We start from the raw sequence: 25,336 nt of genomic DNA on the forward strand, positions 1-25,336 counted from the left end.
CAATAATTTCTTTATGACATCAACTATCAATCAGCGCTCAAATTTCCCCAACAGTCTTATAAGCATTTTTAAAACAGTTTTTTCTAATCCTAAATCCTTTTCTTTTTTTTTTTTTTTTTTTTTGCTATTTAGGGCCACACATGCAGCATAGGGAAGTTCCCAGGCTAGGGGTCAAATTGGAGATGCAGCTGCTCGCTTACGCCTCAGCCACAGAAACACCAGATCAGAGCCATGTCACCACTGAGCCACAAGAGCAACTCCTGAAATCCTTTTTAATCTATAGTTTTTTTCCTTCCTTTCTTGTCTTTGCAGTGACAAGCAATGCTTTTACTAGTCAGTGGTTGAATAAATACATCAATACTTTAACTGTTCAATAATATATTGAATCCATTTTTATTCACTAAAATAATCAGATTTTTAGAATAATCTATATATCCTATCTACTGACAATGTTTAGGATGTATATTTTTCAAAGTTTCATTACAATATTATAATAACTGAGAGGGTCATGGACTGTCAACTACTATACTTTTTTTTTTTTTTTTTTTTGCTATTTCTTGGGCCGCTCCCACGGCATATGGAGGTTCCCAGGCTAAGGGTCGAATCAGAGCTGTAGCCACCAGCCTACGCCAGAGCCACAGCAACACCAGATCCGAGCCGCGTCTGCAACCTACACCACAGCTCACGGCAATGCCGGATCGTTTAACCCACTGAGCAAGGCCAGGGACCGAACCCGCAACCTCATGGTTCCTAGTCGGATTCGTTAACCACTGCACCACGACAGGAACTCCCAACTACTATACTTTATATGCAATAATTTGATGGCTCCTCAGAATGAAACCAGTGACCAGAGTGGGTTATCTTTTTAGCACATAAAAGGCCCCACATGTAATCCTGCACATTTCATATTTTTATTACCATGAAAAGTTTATACATTTTTCAATAAATAGGCCACATTTTTAATTTGTGATTGAAACTCGAATCAATCTTCTCTTATTTACTTACATGGGGGAAGGGAGGGAGCACCTATAGTTTATGGAGTCCCCAGGCCAGGGATCAAACCAGGGCCACCAGAGAGCTGGTTCATGAAACCATAGCAGGAACTCCATTATTTTTTTCAATCTCATTTTAAATCATATTTAGTTTCTTACTATTTTTTGTTTAATGAATGTAATCCCCAACCCAAGAGAAAAAAGCTACTTTTGAAAATACTAATTTTGTACTTAAAAACTTCTTAGTCTGAAATTCCTTTAGCCAAGTGGGAAAAATATAATGATAGGTCATTTATTCACAGGTCTAATCAACTATGTCATGACTAAAATCACATCTTTCAAGCCATAAAACTGGTAAATATGAACAAAATGCTAATTCAGACGTACTTGTTTATAATCCATATCATTCAGATTTATGGAATTTTAGACTGCCCCACCAAATATTTCTGAATCTATTAACAACACAATAGCCACAATTCTGCCACAACTACTACTTCTTCCCCCTTTTTTTTGTTTTGTTTTGTTTTGTTTTACAGCCTCACCTGCAGCATATAGAAGTTCCCAGGTTAGGGGTCAAATGGGAGCCGCACCTACAATCTACGCTGCAGCTTGTGGCAACGCTGGATCCTTAACCCACTAAACAAGGCCAGAGATTGAACCCACATCCTCAAGGACACTATGTCAGGTTCTTAACCCACTGGGCCACAACAGGAATGCCTTGTTTTGCTTCGTTTTTGAATATCCTTCTGTTCAGACACAGCAAGAGCTAATGCTATGCTTTTTACATGGGTTTTCTCTTCTTGTAACCACACTGTCAGAGCCCTGTGTCATTTTCAGCTTTCCCAATGTTTGCCGAGAAGTTTGAATAGCTCTGTAATACAGATACAGCCTTCCCATTTTCCACTTTCACTTCTGATAAAATAAACATATGTCTGTAGTTACCTTGGAAAATATTTGGTTTCTACTTCTCTGGCGTGCTATATAGGTTATAAATATTTTTAGCAAAGATGGGTTTTTGATTTTTGTTTTGTTTTATTTGGGTGTGGTTGGGGGAGTTTTTGCATGTCAATTGCATTTTCATTTTTTCTTCCTATATATTATCTAACATAGAACTCATTTTTACTGCCTTGATGAATTTGTAGAATATTTTATCTCCAAGAAGAGTAATTTTTATTTCTACATTTATACTCTGACCTTTGAGATGGTCAAGGTCAGAGAGGTTAGATAATTGTGGTCATGGTATACACGTGACCAATGCTGTTGTTTCTTATTTTTAAAAAAAGGTCATATAAACAAGAGTGACTTGAAGAGGTCAGCTGGTATTTGACAACACTGAAGAGAAGGCTGTAAATAGTCAAAGAGCATAAGCTTTAAAGGCCCAAGTCTCTAAACCTGCATCAAGACTTAATGATCTAGAAGCTTCCATGTGTGATAAATAAAGAGAAGAGTGGCCTAGCTCTGGCACTTTGGAAGAGTCCCAGATCAAATGAGGTCCTTCAAGGATAACCTTGCTTCGATTTAGTCTAGAAAGTAAAAGAGAAAGTTGAATGGGTGCTCAGATAACACATTAACCTCATTTCCTTTCCGAAGAGAATCACAAGACTAATAAAGAACAAAACAAAAATATCACAAATCGAATGTATCTCAATTGCAGTAGGACATTTGACATATAAGTCTCTGATATACACTGATACAAAAAAATAATAATCTCATGCAGAGCAGAAATGAAGAATAAATGAATCTCAGTGATTTTAATCTTCTGTGACTCTTTTTAACCTTCTACCAAATTTCAACTTTAAGAGTATGCAAACTTATGATGCTGATGTAATCACAGATTATACTAGATCACCTGCTAAAAATGCTGGGTAATAGCAATGAGCTAAAATAATTGGGCTTCATGGCAAAAATCTTAAAATCTTTTGCTGATAAAGCAGTGTTCTCTGCAGGTAGGTTTTTCAACATTTTGTTGATTTTACATTTTTAGCCGCAAGAGCAGTTATTGCCACGCTACTTGGTTTAATGAAAACACTTAACAAACTTTTCCATTGACAAATTTAAGGAGAGATTTTCTTTAACAGTTTCATTTATTGAAATCAAAGAGAACAGCACCATCGCTTCTCAGCCTTTTGGCTAAGATCAGGTGCAAAAAGAACATCACCAAAGTACATTTTCTAATAGACTGATAAAAGTGTATTATTTAGAATAATTTCCCTATTATATTTCTGTAGTATTTCTAACCTATTCTACAGCATTTCTGTTGGCACCCAGGGAAAAGAAAAAAAAAAAGGAATTCAACCACAAAATTATCATACAAATGCCCTATCTACTCATCTAGATTTAACAAGAGAAAAATTTTGGACAAATGTAGAAACAGCCCAGTAAGCTGACAACCTTACTAAATCTGGAATTTTCTCCCTATCCCAATTTCTTTCTTTCTTTTTTTTTTTTTTTTTTGTCTTTTTGCCATTTCTTGGGCCGCTCCCTCGGCATATGGACATTCCCAGGCTGGGGATCGAATTGGAGCTGCAGCTGCCGGCCTACACCAGAGCCACAGCAATGAGGGATTCGAGCCTCGTCTGTGACCTACACCACAGCTCACAGCAACACCAGATCCTTAACCCACTGAGAGACGCCAGGGATCGAACCCGCAACTTCATGGTTCCTAGTCAAATTCGTTAACCACTGAGCCACAATGGGAACTCCCCAATCCCAATTTCTTAAAATCCACTGCTGGAGTTCCCATTCATGGCTCAGCAGGTTAAGAACCCAACACAGTGTCTGTGTGCATGTAGGTTCAATCCTTAGCCTCACTTAGTGAGTTAAGGATTCAGCATTGCCACAAGCTGTGACATAGGTCAAAGATGCGGCTTGGATCCCGCATTTCTGTGACTGTGGCATAGGTTGGCAGCTGCAGCTCCAACTTGACCCCTAGCCCGAAATTTCCACATGCTGCGATTATGGCCCTAAAAAGAAAAAAGAAAAATTTTTTTCTTAATTAAAAAATAAAAATTGGAGTTCCCGTTGTGGCACAGCAGAAACAAATCCAACTAGAAACCATGAGGGTTGCAGGTTCGATCCCTGGCCTCATTCAGTGGGTTAAGAATCTGGCATTGCTGTGAATTGTGGTGTAGTTCGAAGATACGGCTCAGATCCTGAGTTGCTGTGGCTGTGCTATAGGCATAGGCCGGTAGGTATAGCTCCAATTTGACCCCTAGCATGGGAACCTCCATATGCCGTGGGTGCAGCCCTTAAAAAAATAAAAATAAAAACAGAAAAGAAAAATAATCTATTCCTGTAACTGTGCCATGTATAAATTTACAAAAATTATACCTTCGACAAATGTTTACTGCACAGAAATATATGCCAAGAACCAAGGGAGGTGTAAGTGAACAAAACAGACTAAAATCCCTAACCTCATGGAGCTTATTTTCTAGAAGGAGCTTGAATTTTTTGGAGTCGCTCTTTGAGAATCTGAAAAAAGTGTTGGAAGCCTCTCCTTCCAGAATGCACATACACCTTATTTTGCAAGGTTATGAACATTTATATCTGATTAATAATTATGGATATGGGCCCTTGATAAAAATCCTTATGTTTACTTTCTTTTTTGTTTGGTTGTTTGATTTTTTTCTTTTTTAGGGCCACACTCGCAGCATATGGAGGTTCCCAGGCTAGGGGTCTAATTGGAGCCATAGCTGCTGGCCTACACCACAGCCACAGCAACATGGGATCTGAACTGTGTCTACAATCTACACTCACAGTTCATGGCAACGCCGGATCCTTAACCTAGTGAGCGAGGCCAGAGATCGAACCCACGCCTTCATGGGTAATAGTTGGATTTGTTGCCACAGGAACTCCTCATGTTTACTTTCTGTCTCTACCATTTATAGCTGATAGTTTCATAACTGTACTACTCATAGCATAAGGAAGGAGTACAGTATCCAGTGGGTGTTGATCCCAGGAACCCTTGTGGAAACCAAAATCATCAAATGCTTAAGTCCCTTATATATAATTGCATAGTATTTGCATGTAACCCACACGATTCCTCCTATATGCTTTCAATCCTCTTTCGAGTCCTTACAATACCTAATACAATGTAAATGCCATGTAAATAGTTATAAATACAATGTTAATGCTGTGATGAGCTACAAATTCAGTTTAGCTTTTTGGAACTTTCTCAAATTTTTTTTTTTCCTGAAAATTTTGGATCAAAGTTTGGTTAAATCTGTGGATGTGAAAAGTCTCATATATAGAGGACTGACTGTACTTTTTTTCCCATTAAAATATTTAAGGCCTTCAAATATTCAATAGAATGTTTTCTCTTTAATCCATTCGTACCTCTCACAAATTGCTAGACTGTCAGATTACCCTTTATCAATCTTGGCCTTTCCAGAAATAAAAAAAGATCCTAACCTCTTCTGGGAGCTTCACAGGGAACTTTTTGATTTCATTAATTATTCTCTGGACCTTCTTAAGTTAAAACACTCCTCCCCCTGCTCTAGTCGCCAACTGAAACCTCTGCAGAAATAACCCAGTCTCTGGAGAAAGATATATGCTCAAAAGAAAGCAAAATAAAACCTTAACCTTAACAGAAGCCATCAATTGTGCTCAAATTTTTTTCTTACTTTTCACAAAAGGAGAGTAACTCCTTAGAAAAAAGCTTTTTAAAATACAACATCTAAAACACTTTTAGGGTCGGTAACCATCTCTAATCAACATCTTATGCCTTTTATACCTATAATTTTTAAAAATTATATGCTAGAAATTGCTCTAATTATGATCCTGAGGTCCTATAAGATCAAACATCAAAGAAAATTCATGATAATTTTATACATATATTTTATGTTTATATGAAACAAATTACAATAAAAAGGTTGAGGCTAATCTAGATTTTAAGTTAGACAGAAAAATGAATAACTAGCTGTGCAAGGTCTTAGAGCAAGTAATGGCCACAATTTAATCCCCTAAATTTGTCTCTTCTCATTTTCTCTATGTGTATAGTCTCCAGCAATCTTACTAGCCTCACTTTTATAAGAGCAACGATGAAAGCACAAATTCCCACTGACGTTTAGGTGACCTATTTCTCCCAAATGTATAGCATCAAAACAATTTCTCTAAGTTTAAGGAAGAATGATCATTTGTTACCTGAAGTCTCATAATTTGTATCAAAGGCCTTTAAAATGTTTATGCTCGTTGACCCAATAATTCCACTTCTAAGAGTTTTTTCTAGGAAGATAATCAGAAGTGCACATACAGATTTATTCACAAAGATATCATTGTACCATTATTCCTATGAGCAGAAACTGCAGGGGAGGCACAGAACAAAAACAAAGGACCAGTTGAAAAAAATGCATGGTGTATTCACTAGATGAAATGATACCCATCAATTAAAAAATCACTTTTTTTTTTACACTAATATGCCATAATATTCACCATATGTTTTTAAGTAAGAAGTAGAGACAGAAAATGGTATTTATAGTATCTTCCCAATTATTGAAGATAAAACTGCATTTAGAAGCAAAGAATAAACTTAGAAGAATAGACTCAAATTGCCAAGGTATTCAATCTCTCTGTGCCCATTTCCTCATCTATAAAATAAGAACAGAACCTCTTAGGGCTACTATGAGAATTAAAAACACAACAACAATAACAACATGAAAAGTACTTAAATAGTATTTGACATGGTAAGTACTCAAATGTTTACTAACTCATATCACATAGGCTAATAAGACGAAATTGCAGTGTTTCAAAAAAAAAAAAGTAAAAATCACTCATAATTCTAACACCTAAAAATTGCCACTATTAATTCATGTTAATATCTAGATTAATTTCTTACAGGTCTTTTAATATGCGTTTGACGTTTATACATGCTTGACCATTTCTACCAGTTACAAAATATTTCACTATTTTATAAATGTACTATGTGCATTTCATTATTCCACTGGTAGCGAATGCTAATTAAGTACGATTCTTCACTCTATAAAGAATATTGCAGTGAATATCCTGATTGGCAGTCTTTGCACACATCTTTGATTTTTCAGAGTCTAGAAACAGTATTTCTGTTTCAAATGACATGAAACATACTTGGCCTGGAATTCCAATTGTGACTCAGCAGAAACAAACCTGACCAGGATCCATGAGGATGTGGATTCGATCCCCGGCCTCACTCAGTGGGTGTAAGTCTCAGACACAGCTTGGATCTGGCATTGCTGCGGCTCTGGCATAAGCCAACAGCTGCAGCTCAGATATAGATTATATACACATATATATTTGGCCTTACTCCTTACTGAACTATATAGAAAGTAAACATACATCAAGCATTCAACAAAAATGCCAATTTCTCCCTTTTTGCCATGGGTATTTAAAAGCTAAAGCTTTTTCACTGTAACTTTTCTGTTGTTTTTCGGTACAACTGCTTATCAGGCATTTCTCTTCTTCCATTTATTCTACGTAAAAGACCTCACTTTTTCTTTTCATCACTCTAACATCCCAAGCACAATTTGAGTGTTCATTACTTCAGTACATTCCTCAAAAAGATTCCACTTTTTTTTTTTTTTTTTTTTTTTTTTTGGTGGTGCCCACAGCATTCAGAAGTTCCCAGGCCACAGTAGTAACAACACAGATCCTTAACCCGGTGCACCACCAGGGAAATCCAAGATTCTACCTTTTATGTCTAGAAATGGGAGTCCTTGTCCATCAGAAATGCATCCTGAAATATTTATAGATGACGTGTTATGACAGAGGAACTGCATCAAAATAAGTGGGAACCAGGGAAACGGAAAGGGTAGGAATAACAAAGAGTTGATCAGTACTGAAGCTAAGCATGGCCATGTGAACATTCGTTCCTCTATTCTCTCTGTTTAAATATTTATCATTAAATATTTAAATATTAAATTTAAACATATAATATTTATATAATCTATGAATATATATTTATTCAAATAGATTTCTCCATAAATACAAATATTAAGTATCTTTAGCAGGAGGAAATGTCTACATAAATATTTAAAAGACGTCATTATTAAAATCTATAACACAACTATGGTTAAACAGCTACCGTGATAATTCAATGATTATTTTTAAAAATAACAAGACCAAAAATATTTAAGCCCAATTCAAAAGCAGGGTAAACAACTACAGTATTTAGAAGCTCTCAATTACACTTGCCAGTAATTCCCACAGATAAAAACATACTACAATGCTTTTCTCCAAACCATGGCTTCAGCATACCATGCCGATTCTCCAAAACAATATTAGTATTTATATGGTGAGTCACAAGAATACAATTATGCCTCTGTATGTGCCCACATGAATATGCGATAAGTAGTTTTATTATGCCCTAGTTTTAAATAATCCAAATTCTCTTGGTGCTTAAATCACATCTTGGTACCCAGTTAGGCACATCAGAAATAATACTTACAGATTTAACAGTTAGATCCACCAAAGTGTTTATCTGTACCCAGAGGCATGCCAGCAAGACCAGTGTAATGAAAACCCTCCCAGAATGCACATCACCGTGGGAAAATATCACCTGTGTATATTTCTAACCATGTAGAAAACACTTTATCTTGGAGTCAGGTCATGATGACAAGAGAGCCCAGCAAAAATAACAAGTAACTTAGGGATCAGGGGATCAGTGGCCGTTCCCCAGTTTAAAGCAAGGATGAAAAGGACAGACTAAGAGGAATGTTTTCTAAACTCTTTTCACTGCAGTGAAAAAAAAAAGATTTTACATAAGTGAACTTATAATACATTTTATGTAACAACCCAGTATATACACAGCCACATGATACGTTTGAAATAATCTGCAATACACTTTGATACTCTCCTACCTATTTTTAAGAAGTGTTACATTCTAGCCACTACCCACTATAATGATTTCTTGACTTCAGAGTTTTAAATACCTGAACTAGGAAACTGACCTAGGGGAAAAAAAAAAAAAAAAAGAAAAGGGTCAGTATCTCCTCCCGCTTACCAAAGGAGGTGAGTTTCTCTCTACCCTGCATAGAAGTGATATGGTGACATGTCTGGGAGGATGGGGAGCTGGGGACAGGAGACACTGAAGTGGGCTGGATTCAATGGACTGCTGCTTAAGCACACAGACACCCCTAAAAGAAGAATCTCTTAAATCTCTTCCTGCTCTAAGAGTTAGCACGGAAACTGAGTCCCTAAAGAGCAAGAAATTCGTGGCTACCTCTCCCACAGTGCCTAGCAAACCAGATTTCACAAAAATAAAGCACTAAATAAAGATTAAATTAAAGTAATAACATGCAAAATAAATATCAGTGTAAAGGTTTCTGTCCTTTAAATGTATGTTTTACATTTCTCTATTAAATGTAAAATCAATGCAGGGTTCCCGTTGTGGTGCAGTGAAGACGAATCCGACTGGGAACCAAGAGGTTGTGGTTTCGATCCCTGGCCTTGCTCAGTGGGTTAAGGATCCGGTGTTGCTGTGAGCTGTGGTGCCGGTCGAAGACGCGGCTCGGATCTGGCGTTGCTGTGGCTCTGGTGTAGGCGGTGGCTACAGTTCTGATTCGACCCCTAGCCTGGGAACCTCTATATGCCGCAGGTGCTGCCCTAGAAAAGGCAAAAAAAACAAACAAACAAACAAACAACTTCAGTGACATTGAAGATTCTTCCTATATACATTAACTTTCAATCAACTATTATGGTTTAATTGAAGTGAGGCTAAAATGATAAAGGAGTCTATGTAAAAGACTTCTATGAGGTTTTGTTTTTTGCTTTTTAGGGCATGAACGGCATATGTAAGTTCCCGGGCTAGGGGTTGAATTGGAGCTGCAGCTGCTGGCCACAGCTGCGCCATGGCCACAGCAACACTGGATCTGAGCAGCATGTGTGACCTACACCACAGCTCACAGCAACGCCGGATCCTTGACCCAACCCAAGCGAGGCCAGGGATTCAACTCGAATTCTTATAGATACTAGCTGGGTTCTTAACCTGCTGAACCACAATAGGAACTTCAAGACTTCCCCTTTTAAAGCCCAATAAAACCTTTTACAAATATGGAAAATAAGGTCAATTCTTATATATAATGTTATAAAATGCCATATAATGCAATAAAAGACACTTTTCTCACGACAACCTCAAAATTATAACACAACCCTTTCTTTCCATAAGCTTTACCCAAAATTCCCATTTCTCTGCAATTCTGAATTAAATTATTTGGAAAAAAATCTAGAACTTTACCAAAATTAACATAACTACTGATTTTTAAGAGGAAAATGTTTACAAATATGTTTTGGTTACTTAAAAGGCCAATTCCCAATGTCCAGTTCTAGTTAACACTTCCCTCTTTTTTCGGCTTTCTGAATTTAATTAATGCTACCAAAAATTAAACATAGCTTTAAAAAGTTTCATGGAAAAAAAGATGTGAATTGTTCCTTGAAAGAAATAAAGGAAATCAAGAATTTGCATTGGAAGAAGAGAAAAAGAAAAAAAAAAAAAAAAAAAAAGAATGAGAATACAGGATACAGGGCAGAATTAGCCTTTCTAGAGAGAGGTTTTTCATTAAGGAATTGGAGATGACGTCAAACCACATAACTGGACCAGTTAATGTCGAGGCGCCTCCACAAGTCATAGCGAGACATACACTTAACACAGACTGAGGATCAACCCTGAACTCAGAATCTGCACTAAGCGACACTCACACAGACACAACCACCACCAACCAGGAGCTTACAGCCCAGCTGGGAGACACAGGGGACAAATGCTTTTTAGATGCTTTGAGAGACGTTACCTAAACATATTCAGGCTAAGATTGGGTACAAAAGACACGGTCACCAACGTATGTGGCAGGAAAGACCTGCCAAAGAAGTGGTGCTCCAGCACCTACAACTACATGAATGGATTTTTGTCTCTTTGGGGAGCTGGCTGACTGGTGATAGAAGAGCCTTTATTTTCATGACTTTTTTTTTTTGGCTGCAACGGAGGCATGCAGAAGTTCCTGGGTCAGGGATCGAACCTGAGCCACAGCAGAGACAACGCCAGATCCTTAATCGCTAGGCCACTAGGGAACTCTGATAGAAGAACCACTTAAGTGTCATATTAAGGATTAATAAACACGACTAATTTCGCTGCAGGCTTCCGAGCCATGACTTCCCACTGCGACAGGGTCCAGGCCGGGAGCCATCGAATACCCTCTGAATTGCACAGCAGCGCCTGGCTTCATCCCCGGACCTTATCATGGGACTGCGTCCTCCCCTTGTTTATGAAAGAAAGTATTGTGTTGGGTAAGGTTGACACCGATTGACATGTTACTTCATTTAAGAAGGATAATAAGCAATTTATTCGGATCAACATCCTCTGTACAGCAAGTAACGCATTTCAAAGTTAGTCACAAGACAACATTCCAACTCACTGTGGTCACTATGGATGACCATATAGAACATGCCACAAAGCTTAATCCTTCACATTCCAGAACATCCAGTAACTCTAAAAGGACTTACACACACAAGTCAAAAAGCACCACCCCACCAATAGGCTTTTTTCTTCACAGTGGGTAAGGCAGTCTAAAACTACAAATATGGGAGGGTAGAATTCATAATTGGTTCAGAGCACCCGAAGAAATGGTTGCCTAGGAGTCCAAAAGTCTGGACTTGGAGAACAGACTTGTGGTTGCCAAGGGGGAGGGGGAGGGAGTGGGATGGACTGGGAGTCCAGGGTTAATAGATGCAAACTATTGCATTTGGAATGGATAAGCAATGAGAGCCTGTTGTATAGCATTGGGAACTCTATCTAGTCACTTATGATGGAGCATGATGGACGATAATATAAGAAAAAGAATGTAAGTGTGACTGGGTCACTTTGCTGTACAGGAGAAAATTGACAGAACACTGTAAACCAGTTATAATGGAAAAATGAAAAATCGTTTAGGAAAAAAACCACAAAAATAAGCACAAGGGTGAAAAAAAAAGAAATCTAAAATTAAGTGCCCAATAATAATAAAAATAAAGACCACTAATTACTAAGGGCCTACGTGTGAAAAAACTAGGTAAGGGTGCTTTACACATGTTACTTCATTTTAATCCAAACAAACCCATAATGTCTGTAAATGAACAAGTTTGCAGCTGTGGAAACTGACAAGATTAGTAAATAAACTGAGAACACTGCGCATCTGGTTTCCTTCTATATTTTCAAAGAATAAGCTGTTACATAGAGTTGTAGGAGATCAAGGTCTCAAATTAAAATGCAATTATGATTTCAATGTTTTTATATTAATTCTGAACCTCAAACAAAAGCAAGGGACATATCAAAAAAGGATAATTAATTCACTATCTTAAATATTTCATGAAGAAAGAATACATTCGTCTTATCAAAAGTAATAGTAGGAAAAGCAGAAATCACATTATGGCTAACAAATCAGAGATGCTTATTCAATTCAATCCTCTTCAGTTAATATCTCACTATTTTTTTTTTTTTTTTTTTTTTTTTTTTTTTTGCATTTCTTGGGCCACTCCCGCGGCATATGGAGGTTCCCAGGCTAGGGGTCGAATCGGAGCTGCAGCCACGGGCCTACGCCAGAGCCACAGCAACGCAGGATCTGAGCCACGTCTGCAACCTACACCACAGCTCACGGCAACGCCAGATCGTTAACCCACTGAGCAAGGGCAGGGACGGAACCCGCAACCTCATGGTTCCTAGTCGGATTCGTTAACCACTGCGCCACGACGGGAACTCCCAATATCTCACTATTAATTTAAAAGTCCAACAATATGGAATTCCCATTGTGGCTCAATGGTAGGGAACCAAATTAGTAATCATGAGGACACAGGTTCAATCCCTGGCCTCGCTTAGTGGGTTAAGGATCCAGCATTGCTGTGAGCTGTGCTGTAGGCTGCAGACACAGCTTGGATCCCACATTGCTGTGGCTGTGGTATAGGCCAGCAGCTAAGGCTCCAATTCAACCCCTAGCCTGGGAACCCATATGCTGACTATTTGGCCCTAAAAAGCAAAGAAAGGAAGAAAAAAGAAAAGAGAAAAAAAAAAGTCCAAGAACTACACTTTATAAATGACAGTGACATTTCCCTGTTTCAGCTAGAATTCTTACAATAATCTTTAAACTAAAATGTAAGTTTCCCAAAGATGGATGCTGATGGTTTAAATAGTGATAATTCAGTCTGGTGCAAAACTGTGTCCACAGTTTCTACACATCAGGGAAAACCTGACCAATATGCAAACATCAACTACAGTATCTGTGGCTTAACTGAAACTTCCCTCCACCCCACTTAAACGATCCTTTTTCTCCTGGATCCTTGCTTCCCTCTTTTCCTTTATTCCTGCTCCCTGTTGAGAGAATTTTTGTCCCTGGCTCAGTTTAGTGGATTCAAGGTCACTGGAATTACACTTTTTGAATGTTTGACTCCGGACCAACTTTCCAATTCAGGTTATGCTCTTACTGCTAAGAATTTTAATATATGTTAACACATGAATTTTAATTTAGTGTTAGATGTAAACACCAACAGGAAGACGTCAAAGCAAAAAGGCAAAAAAAGAAAAAAAAATCTTTAACTTTTCTAGAAACCTAATACCAGGTACTGTATAATAAATGAAAACAGGCGTTCCCATCGGGGCTCAGCGGTTAATGAACCTCACTAGCAACCATCAGGACGCAGGTTCGATCCCTAGCCTCGCTCAGTGGGTTCAGGATCTGGTGGTGCCATGAGCTGTGGTGTAGGCCGCAGACGCAGCTTGGATCCCAGTTGCTGTGGCTATGGTGTAGGCCGGCAGGTACAGCTCCGATTAGACCCCTGGCCTGGGAACCTCCATAGGCCTCGGGTTCGGCCCTAAATATCTATGCGCATACATAAATAAATACAGACATAATTCTACTACCCTCACTGAGCCCAAATGTACATCAAACTAGGTGGTGAAGAACACAATAAATAAGACCTACACATTAAGTTATTAGAAGTGTGGTATGACTCATCCAGCTTGAGGACCGCCTCTAAACTGTCCTAGGAGGAGAGTGTTCTAGAAAGTTCCAATATGGGAGTTCCCGTCCTGGCGCAGTGGATGACGAATCCGACTAGGAACCATGAGGTTGCGGGTTCCGTCCCTGCCCTTGCTCAGTGGGTTAACGATCTGGCGTTGCCGTGAGCTGTGGTGTAGGTTGCAGACCCAGCTCGGATCCCGCGTTGCTGTGGCTCTGGCGTAGGCCGGTGGCTACAGCTCCGATTCGACCCCTAGCCTGGGAACCTCCATATGCCGCGGGAGCGGCCCAAGAAATAGCAGCAACAACAACAACAACAACAACAACAAAGACAAAAGACAAAAAAAAAAAAAAAAAAAAGTTCCAATATGACAATGGAGCTGTTATAAAACAACAAAAGCATATCTTTTAACATAATGGCGTCTGAATTAACGTTGTGATTATATTTGGCACTGTAATATTCATGCAGAATTTTAATGAGAAAGGAAATAAGATGTGGAGAGTGAAAAGGGAGGTGCTGAGTCATTTCTCCGACCTTATCAGGTTTTTTTTTCACCTGCACTTACCAGTTACATAAATCCTATGTGGAATGCAGTATTTCATTTATGACAATTTTATCTTTCAAGCCTTTCATAAACCTGTCACACCATGAGCTACATGAAACAATTTTCATTGCATATATACTTAGTTTTAAAAATACAACTTTCATCACGCCAAACTTAATGCATTATGACTTGATATCAATGCAAATGACTTGATATCAATGCAAATGATAATTTGATTCTTACCTATAAGCACCTGCCCTAGTTAATATTTCAAAGTGATTTTTAAAAAATCATATTTGAGAAACTAAGACTTGAAGTCCTAACTTAATCTTAAGCAAGCTCATTTAAAATCTTCATTAAGTTTTTTTTTTTTTTTTTGCATTTTAGGGCCACACCTGAGGCGTATGGAAATTCTCAAGCTAGGGCTCAAATTGGAGCTGCAGCTGCCAGCCTACACCACAGCCATAGCAACACAGTATCTGAGCCACATCTGCAACCTACACCACAGCTCATGGCAACACCAGATCCTTAACCCAATGAGTAAGGCCAGGGATCGAATCTGCATACTCATGAATACTAGTTGGGTTCATAATCCACTGAGCCTCCATTAAGAGATTTTTACCTGGAGTTCCCGTCATGGCACAGTGGAAATGAATCCTACTAGAAACCATGAGGTTGCGGGTTCAGTCCCTGGCCTCGCTCAGTGAGTTAAGGATCCAGTGCTGCCGTGAGCTGTGGTGTAGGTCACAGATGCAGCTCAGATCTGGTGTTGCTGTGGCTGTGGCATAGGTTGGCAGCTGTAGCTCTGATTGGACCCCTAGCCTGGGAACCTCCATATGCTACAGGTGCAACCCTAAAAAGACAAAAGACCAAAAAAAAAAGATATTTTTACCTTAAGATAATACAACCATAATACTCTCATTGGTTAACATTGCAGAAACACCAAAATTTTAAAATGTGACTTCAGAAAATTTAATTTAAAAATAGGTTTAGGAGTTCCCAACGTGGCTCACGGGTTAACGAATCTGACTAGCATCCATGACGACATAGGTTCGATAGCTGGCCTTGCTCAGTGGGTTAAGGATCCAGTGTTGCCATGAGCTGTGGTGTAAGTCAGAGACATGGCTCAAATCCTGCGTTGTTGTGGCTGTGGCATAGGCTGGCAGCTACAGCTCTGATTCGACCTCTAGCCTAGGAACCTCCATAGGCCGTGGGTGTGGCCCTAAAAAACAAAAAACAAAAGGTTTAAGAAGTTTAGTTTCTACTGCATTTCCAATGACAAAATTAAATCCCATTTGGTATGGAAGCCAAATTGTTACATCCCTTTTATTGCATCAATATGTATTAGGAAACAAAAACAATCATTTAAGTCAAGAGGTGAGCCAAAGAGACTTAAAATTAGATTAATACCCAAAAAGTCACATGCAAGACCAATCTGTATAAACCCTATTTCCACTTTAAGTTCAGAGAAGTGACCTCATATGAGAAGGCAGGACAATGCACCTAGTACAGTTACATAATACTAAGCTATATTAACTTAAAGTGATTTAAACCCATTTATAGGAAGAAAGAGAGAGAGGGAATAAGAGAGGAAAAAAAGAAATGCTGTGAGAATTTTAAAAGCTAGATAGAATACATAAAACCATTTTTGCAAGTGTATCGAATAATGATAGTACACAAAACAAACAGGCTGGCCGGCCCTGACAGACCAATAAAATCACGGGTGAGAATCAAGCATGTGAAACTTAGTCAACATGCAGACCACCTTTTTTTTTTTTTTTTGCTTTTTAGGGCCGCTGGTGCAACATATGGAAGTTCCCAGGCTAGGGGTCTAATTGAATTGAAGCTGCAGCGGCTGGCCTATACCTCAGGCACAGTACTGCAGGATCCAAACCACATCTTCGACCTACACCACAGCTCATGGCAATGCCAGATCCTTGACCCACTGAGCGAGGCCAGGCATCGAACCCGCAACCTCATGGATACTAGTTGGGTTCACTACCACTGCGCCGCAACGGGAACTCCCAGACCACCACATTTAGCCTAGCAAGATACCTGGTCAGAAGAAAATGGCCAAGTGGACAATGAGTCTGCAAGATATCTCAGATAAAAGCAGAGATACACTGAGATATGCCACATATGGTGATTTTATTACTCACTCCCCACCACCATAGAAATTGAGTATTAATGCTCTAAATACCCCCCCAGTAAGTCATAAGAACTCCCTGATGTTGCCATATAAACATATTTTTGCCAAACTCGTGTAGCGAGTTTAAGTATTACCTGATATTCACTGAACGGTAAAGAGTGTCTCAAAAGCCAAGTCAGATGTTACTATCTCTAAATGAGGTCACTCCTGGAAGGTTCAATACAAGATATTTATAAACTTGTACTTGAGACCTGCCTCTTTTATAAGAGGTGACGGTGAGGGATCTAGCACATGGAATGCTCCCTAATCGCCTATAATTCAATAACTAGCTATTGAGTCCTTATCAGTTACAAAAAAGAAATAAACACAATTCTTTGCACTCCAAATAAATACGGTAATATTTCTAATACAACACAGGCTCTGATGACTCTTAGAACTGACCTATCAACAGAGGTTAAAAGTCACCCTGGCTGAAGGGATTTAAGAAGGACTACAGGAATAGTTAGGATCTGAATGGAGACTTTAGAGGAAATAAAAAAAAAAAAAAAAAAGGCAGGGGAGTGGAGGATAGGGTTCAAGAGGCAGAGATGTCATGACAGAGGTGGAGATTAATTAAAGAAAAGAAGTAACAAAATATCTATCTTGGCTGCCTAAAGAAAAGTTGTCTTAGGGAGTTACCGTTATGGCACAGCAGAAATGAACCCAACTAGTATCCATGAGGTTGCAGGTTCAATCCCTGGCCTTGCTCAGTGGGTTAAGGATCCGGCATTGCCCTGAGCTGCAGTGCAGTGCAGGCACGGCTTGGATCTGGCATTGCTACGGCTGTGGCGTGGGCTGGCAGCTGTAGCTCCGATTGGACCCCTAGCCTGGCAACTTCTGTATGTGGCAGGTGCGGCCCTAAAAAGAAAAAAAGAAGCGAGGCAGCAAGAAAGGAAGGAAGGAAGAAGAAAAGCTGTCTCAGAGAAGGAACCTTGAAGCTTAAAGAAAATGGTAAAGCTCTCAACCTCAGGTGGGCTTTCATTTTTCAGCAATGAGGGAATGTGCTAGGGTTCAGAGTGGGACCAGAGTTCCCATCGTGGCTCAGTGGTTAACGAACCCGACTAGGATCCCTGAGGATGCCGGTCAATCCCTGGCCTCGCTCAGTGGGTTAAGGATCCAGCATTGCCATGAGCTTCGGTGTAGTTCGCAGATGCAGCTCAGATCCCGTGTGGCTATGGTTCCAGTGAAGGCCAAAGGCCACAGCTCCGATCTGACCCCTAGACTGAGAACCTCCATGTGCCTCAGGTGTGGCCCTAAAAGACAAAACAAAACAACACACACACAAAAAAAACCCAAAAAACAGAGTGGGATCAATTTGTAAAAACCTACTGGCAGAGTCCAGAGCTTACTTTCTGAACTAGAGCAGTGGATATAAAATGACAAGAGTAAACAAAGCACTACAGTAGAACTGAAAGAATTTCACAAGTGAATGAATGGGCCACCACCACCTTCCACAGTTACCACCGCAGCCTCCCCACGAGGCTCCTGAGCAACCTCTACCTGCACCCCCGCCAATGTACTACCCCACCAGAGCCCGAGTGACCATGTCTCATGGCCCCCTCCTCCTTCCCCAGCCAAACTGGGCTTTGCACCTCCTACAAGTTCAACTTCTTCTCTGCCTCACGATCCTTCCACACACTGTTTCCTATATTTGGAAGCCTGATTTTTTCACCAAGTGAATCCCAACAGGCCTTCAAATCTCAGCTTAAATGTCACTTTCTCCAAAAGGCTCCCCCCACCCCCACCTTCTCCCATCTAATGATGTGTCCCAGCCCTTAAATTCTCTCTTGAAATACTTAGCACGCTTTTAGATATGGGTTTGTACATATATTTAATACTTATACCGGCCTCAGACTGGTCCCTGAGAGCTAGGATTGTGTCTATTTGTTACTTACTGGACCTGGCTCTTGGTTGGTGCTCAATAAACACTTGCTGAATTAATAATAAATAAACCACAAAAGATCACTTCAAGTTCCCAAGTAGGAAACTGGTAATACCACACGACAAAGGGAGCATAGGAACATCGGGTCTATAGATAAAGTTGAATTCCAGCTGGGGCATATGGAGTTCGAAGAAAGAGTGGAATAGATTTGCAATGTAGAAGTGGAGACATCAAATACTAAATAATCATTTAGCTAGAAGAATAAATATAACATCAATGAAAAAGGACGAAGCAAAACAAAGCAGATTAGGAGTTCCTGTCTAAGTGGCTCAGTGATTAGCAAATCCAACTAGGAACCATGAGGTTTCGGGTTCGATCCCTGGCCTTGCTCAGTGGGTTAAGGACCCGGCGGTGCCGTGAGCTGTGGTGTAGGTCTCAGACGCAGCTTGGATCCCGCGTTGCTGTGGCTCTGGCATAGGCCGGTGGCTACAGCTCCGATTTGACCCCTAGCCTGGGAACCTCCATATGCCATGGGAGCAGCCCTAGAAATGGCAAAAAGACCAAAAAAAAAAAAAAAAAAAATGCAGATTAGATTGTGAATACTTCAATTTAACTGGCAGGTAGAAGAAAACAAATGCACAAAGGTTGATATTCTTAATATGTAAAGACCTTAGAAAATACCAACAAACAGAGAAAAAAGAGCTAAAGAGATGGACAGTTAACAGAAAGAAATTCAAATACTTCTTAACCATATAAAGATACTCAGCCTAATGTGTACCAAGATAAACATGGTATATTATGTCTAAAAAAATCTGTAGTTGATTTAAATGGTTCTGAGATGTCTATAAATAAATTTAAGTTAAAAAAAGATATTTAACCTCACTCATAATGACAGATGAAAATTCACACTACAATTAGATTCCATTAGGACAAAAAAAAAAACCAAAAGTCTGACAATATATTCTCTTGATAAGGTTATGTAAAGAGCCACTCGTGTACATTACTGATGGGAACACGAAGAGACCTAATTCTTATGAGGATAAATCTGGAAATATCTAGTAAAACTGCATACTCATTTGCTCTTTGACCCTGTAATTCCACATCTAAGAATCTGTCTCAAATATACAATGAAAAAATATAAAATATACATAGCCACAAAGTTTTCCATTGCAATACTATTTACAAAAAAATTAGAAGCAACCCAAATGCCCATCAATTGGGAATTGGTTAAATTATGTTTTGGGTTTGTGTTTTGTTTTGTTTTTGCTTTTTTTTTTAAAGCTGCACCTGTGGCATATGGAAGTCCCAAGGCTAAGGGTTGAAATGGAGCTGCAGCTGCAGGCCTACGCCATGGCCACAGCAACCCGGGATGCAAACTGCATCTGCATTCTACACCACAGCTCATGCAATGCCAGATTCTTAACCCATTGAGTGAGGCCAGGAATTGAACCTGAGTCCGCAAGGATACTAGTCGGCTTTGTAATCCACTGGGCCACAACAGGAATTCACAGCTATGTTTTTTAATTAATGCAATGAAATATCATGCAGCTATAAAAATGAATTAGTAATTTATCACTAAGGAATAGTCTCCAGGATATTTTTTCTTTTTTTTTTTTTTAATGATTTTTATTTTTTCCATCATAGTCTCCAGGATATATAAAGTGAAAGAAGCAAGGCCTATAGTATTTTACCATTTGTATAAAGAGAGGTACAAATATAAACCATGTTTATATCAAAAAAAATGGAATGGAAGAATAAAGATTTTAGAATATAATTACCTAGAGAAGAGAAAAAGGCAGAGAAAACAGAAATAGAAGGGACTCCTTTGAATAAACCTTGTTTTGCAGATCAGATTTCAGAAACATGAAACTATTATACGTGATTGTAAAACAAAACTACATTTTAGAACAATGAGGTCCTTTGTGCTGCAGCAGATTAAGGATAAGGTATTGTCACTGCAGAGGCTTGGGTCACTGCCAGGTGCAGGTTCAATCCCTGACCCAGGACCTTATACATGCTATAGGCGTGGCCAAAAAAAATTAACTTAGATGTATATCCTGTTGTGCCATAACCACACAGAGAACAATTAATAAGACTGACTTAAACAGTGCAGGGGCAGGCACTGGAAGGGGCTCCTTGACCCCCACTTCCTGGTATTTATATATAAGCACCTCCTTTTTAGATAAACTGGATTTGAAGACGGGCTTGTAAGAACAGACTGTAGCAGAACACCAATATTCACATCAGTATTATTCACAATATCCAAAAGGGGGAAACAAAGGTCCATGGATGGATGAATGGGCAAACAAAATGTGGTATATACATGCAATGGAATATTACTCAGCCTTTAAAAAGGAATGAAATCGTGACACATGCTGCCATGTGGATGAACCTTGAGGACACTGAGCTGAGTGAAATAAACCATTCACAAAAGGAAAAAAATACTGTATGCTTCCACTTATGAAGTACCTAGAGTAGCCAAATTCATACAAACAGAACGTAGAATGGTGGTTGCCAGGGGCTGTGGAAGGGAAGGAGAGATTTTGGCTTGGAAAAGGTCCTGGAGATGGATGGTGGTGGTGACTGCACAATGTCAATATACTTAATGTCAATGTACTTAAACTATACATTTAAAACTGTACATTTAAACTATACATTTAAAATGGTGAAAAGGGCATTTTTTTTCTTTGGTCTTTTGTCTTTTTAGGGCCCCACCCACAGCATATGGAGATTCCCAGGCTAGGGGTCCAATAGGAAGTGAAGCCACCGGCCTATGCCACAGCCACAGCAACACGGGATCCGAACTGCATCTGCAACCTATTCCATAGCTCACGGCAATGCCAGATCCTAACCCACTGAGCAAGGTCAGGGATCAAACCCGCATCCTCATGGATACTAATCAGATTCTTAATCCTCTGAGCCACAACAGGCACTCTTTGACTGCAGCTATATGAGAGACCCTGAACTAGAAGCACCCAGTTAAGCTGTACCCCACAGAAACTGACCCACAGCAACGGTGAGATAATATTGTTTGTTGTGGTGAGCCACCAAGTTTTGGGGTGAGTTGTTACACAGCAATAGATAGATAACTGATACGCACAGGACTTTGAGTAAATATTCCTAGGGAAACGTGCCCCAAGTCCAAAAAAGATTACATGGCTGGGTATAAAAAAAAAGTGCACATGCCATCTAAAAGATATGCACAAGAGTTTCCATAGTAACTTAATTCCTAATAGCCCCTAACTAGAAGCAACTTAAACTCCCACCAACTGGAGGATGGATAAAGTGTGATATTTCACACAATGGAACACTTCATTTCAGAGCAATGAGAAAAAAAACAGATTACTGTTTCATATAACACGAATAAATCTCAGAGACATAATACTGAAAAGAAGGCAGAAATGAATCGCTGGTATTGTTATTCTGAGACTGTGTGTATGAGGGTACTATAAATGAGTGATTATGAAATATTCTAATTGTATTATTTTTAGTGTCATTGAGAACCAGAGCTCTCAGTTGAAAGGAAGATACAGAGGTAGAATAGAAAAGATTAACAAAAACTCTTATAGTATTTTTTCCCGTCATGGCTCAGCAGTTAATGAACCTGACCAGTATCCATGAGGTCCTGGAGACCTCAGTGGGTTAAGGATCTGGCATTGCCATGAGCTGTGGTGTAGGTTGCAGACGCAGCTTGGATCTGACATGGCCAGGGCTGTGGTGTAGGCCAGCAGCTACAGCTCCCAATTAGACCCCTAGCCTGGGAACTTCCAAAGGGTGCGGGTACGGCCCTAAAAAGATAAAATTAAAAAAAAGAAAATTCTTATAGTATTAAAACTGATGTGCAAGAATCAATATGAATTCATGAGGTACTCTACCCTAAAATTCATTTTTCCCTAGTTCTGACTACTGAAAAGATCTAGAAACGATGGTCAACTCACTAGCAATAAGAATCCCTAGAGCCCAAACTGTGGTCTTCAAATTCCAATCCCCAATAGAGGAAGCAGGGCTCCTCAGAGAAACTGCTGACACCAGGTGTAGGAGGAAATGTACATGATGAACCTGGAACTCCCTGTCATACCAAATAATCAAGAAGCTATCACAAACTCCAAGAGGCATGTCAAAATAATTGGGTAAGCAACTTTAAAAGGCTCCCACTGGCCAAAGGTCAAATAATTTAAGCCATCAATAAGGATAATTACCATAGTGAATTTTTTAAAAATCTAATATGTCTAAGAGCCTATAATGAATCAGGAGGAGAAGAGCAGACCCTAAATAGTCACTGTTGGAGAAAGTTAAAATAACTAAATCATTATTTTGAAACTGGTAAAACCAAGGGAAATTGTCAAGCTTTCGTCCAAAACTTCCTATACAAACTGTATCATCATATAACAAATAGTACACACGGAACAGCTTCTCTTCATAGAACACAGTACTTAAAAAATGAACAGTGAAGTTATAGTATTTTTATTTATTTATTTATTTATTTATTTGCCATTTCTTGGGCTGCTCCCGCAGCATGTGGAGGTTCCCAGGCTAGGGGTCGAATCGGAGCTGTAGCCGCCGGCCTACGCCAGAGCCACAGCAACGCGGGATCTGAGCCACGTCTGCGACCTACACCACAGCTCACGGCAACACCAGATCCTTAACCCACTGAGCGAGGCTAGGGATCGAACCCACAACCTCATGGCTCCTAGTTGGATTCATTAACCACTGTGCCACGACGGGAACTCCTATAATACAATCACTATTTTGTAAATCGTAATGATTTAATAGACCTCAAACAGGAAGCCCATCACCTGTTTTTGTAAATCAAAGTTGTATTGAACACAGAATGCCCATTCATTCACATTGTGTCCATGGCAGCTTTCTCATTACAATTGCAGAGTTTAGTAGCTGCAGCAGAGACCAGATGGTCTATATGGCCTAGAATATATACTATCTGTGACCTTACTTAAAAAGTTTGCCAACCCCTGATCCAAAGCATTGAGCACAAATGGCAACTAGTCATTGTTGAAAGAGAGAGACCACTAGGCATCATGTGCACTAGACGGATACTTGCCAAAAGACAAAGATTCAATTCAAACTTGAATCTGAGGTCTCTAGAGCCAACTACCAACTAACAAAAAATACAAAGATCAGATGAGTATGTTTAAACACGTCACAGGGATGTAATCAGAAACATCCACCATCTACAAAACAAAGATCCAAATTGTTCAACAAATAAATTTTAAAGACAAAAAGAGAAGAGGTTGAAACCTTAGGGAAAAAAAACAACCAACTGCAATGGGAGGAGAATTTATCTAGATCCTCATAGAATCAAGAAAACTGCTTTTAGGAGTGAGCTGTGGTGTAGGTTGCAGACGTGGCTCGGATCCCGAGTTGCTGTGGCTCTGGTGTAGGCTGGTGGCTACAGCTCCAATTGGACCCCTAGCCTGGGAATCTACATATGCCAAGGGTGCGGCCCTAGAAAAGGCAAAAAGACAAAAGAAAAAAGAAAACTGCTTTTAAAAATATATGAAAAAATTAAAATTAACACTTTCATTGGAATTTTTTAAAGCTGATAATTATATGGTGGTGATGTATCATTTTAAAGGATTTATACTAAAGGATACATATTGAAATGCAAATAAATTATTATTATTTTCTTTTTTTGTCTTTTGTCCTTTTAGGGCTGCACCAACAGCATATGGAGGTTCTCAGGCTCGGAGTCTAATCGGAGCTATAGCCACCGGCCTACACCACAGCAATGCCGCATCCTTAACCCACTGAGTGAGGACAGGGATCGAACCTGCAAGCTCATGGTTCCTAGTTGGATTTGTTCCCACTGTGCCATGATGGGAACTCCTACAAATAAATTATATGATACCTAGGATTTTCTTTAAAATAATAATATAGGACCAGGAAATAAATCAGTAAAAGACAGACAATTTGGCCATGACATGGCAATGAGCAATGAATACAAGGGGTTTCATTACAGTAGTCTCTTTACTTTGGTATGTCTTATAGTTTCCATAATAAAATTTTTAAATAAGGCATATAACATTTCTTCATCAGACACAGAAACAGAAAAAATCTGAAGTAAAAAGAAGAAGAGGTCAGGGAGTATTCTAGATAGTTCCAAAAAGGCAAGTTAACAAGGTTTGGGGTCTTTCAAAGGAAAGGTAAGAAACCAACTTTGAAACAAACCAGTGTAGGAGTTCCCTGGTGGCCCAGCGGGTTAAGGATCCAGCATTGTCACTGCTATGGCTCAGGTCACCGCTGTGAAGTAGGTTTGATACCTGGCCTGGGAACTTCTGCATGCTGTGGGCTTGACCAAAAAAAAAAAAAGAGAGAGAGAACCTGTTTAGAGATCAAGTAAATGACTGCTTAGTAGAAACCTTTGTATGACTTTTTCCAATTGCATCTAGCAGCTAGAACTAGGAGAAACAGAGAGAGAGAGAGATGGCACATTAACTTGAGTTTGAGACTTGAACAGGTTCCTTAGAACGTTAATGGCAACAGCACAAAAGATGCTGCTGCAAATATGCTCATGGGGTTTGGGTGAGTAAAAAGCTAATGAGACTATGAAATAGCTAACTTAATTATAAAGACAAGGAAGTATCAAGAAACTAACGACAAGTCATAATAAAGACAAAGAATAGATTTTCAAGTATGAGATGACAGAGGGTTATGATCATGCAATGAGACTTTCCAAGACCTCAGAAATCTAACTGTTCCAAGTGATAATGAGGTTCAATGCAAGACAAGACAGGGAGTGAAACTTTGGGGCTCCAAACCTGGTA

At 39.4% G+C, this 25,336-nt stretch overlaps 1 protein-coding gene across 25 annotated transcripts in view; it reads right to left on the reverse strand.

The window, feature by feature from the left end:
• The window catches only part of FRYL (FRY like transcription coactivator), a 351,368-nt gene that overhangs the window by 229,656 nt on the left and 96,376 nt on the right, over window positions 1-25,336 (reverse strand). The gene's annotated exons all lie outside the window — the stretch shown is intronic.

The sequence above is a fragment of the Sus scrofa genome, chromosome 8, assembly GCF_054392235.1.
Source record: "Sus scrofa isolate SSC_HxYL_T2T_F1_AM1 chromosome 8, Sscrofa_HxYL_maternal_Yorkshire_Landrace_v2.0, whole genome shotgun sequence".
Taxonomy (NCBI): domain Eukaryota; kingdom Metazoa; phylum Chordata; class Mammalia; order Artiodactyla; family Suidae; genus Sus; species Sus scrofa.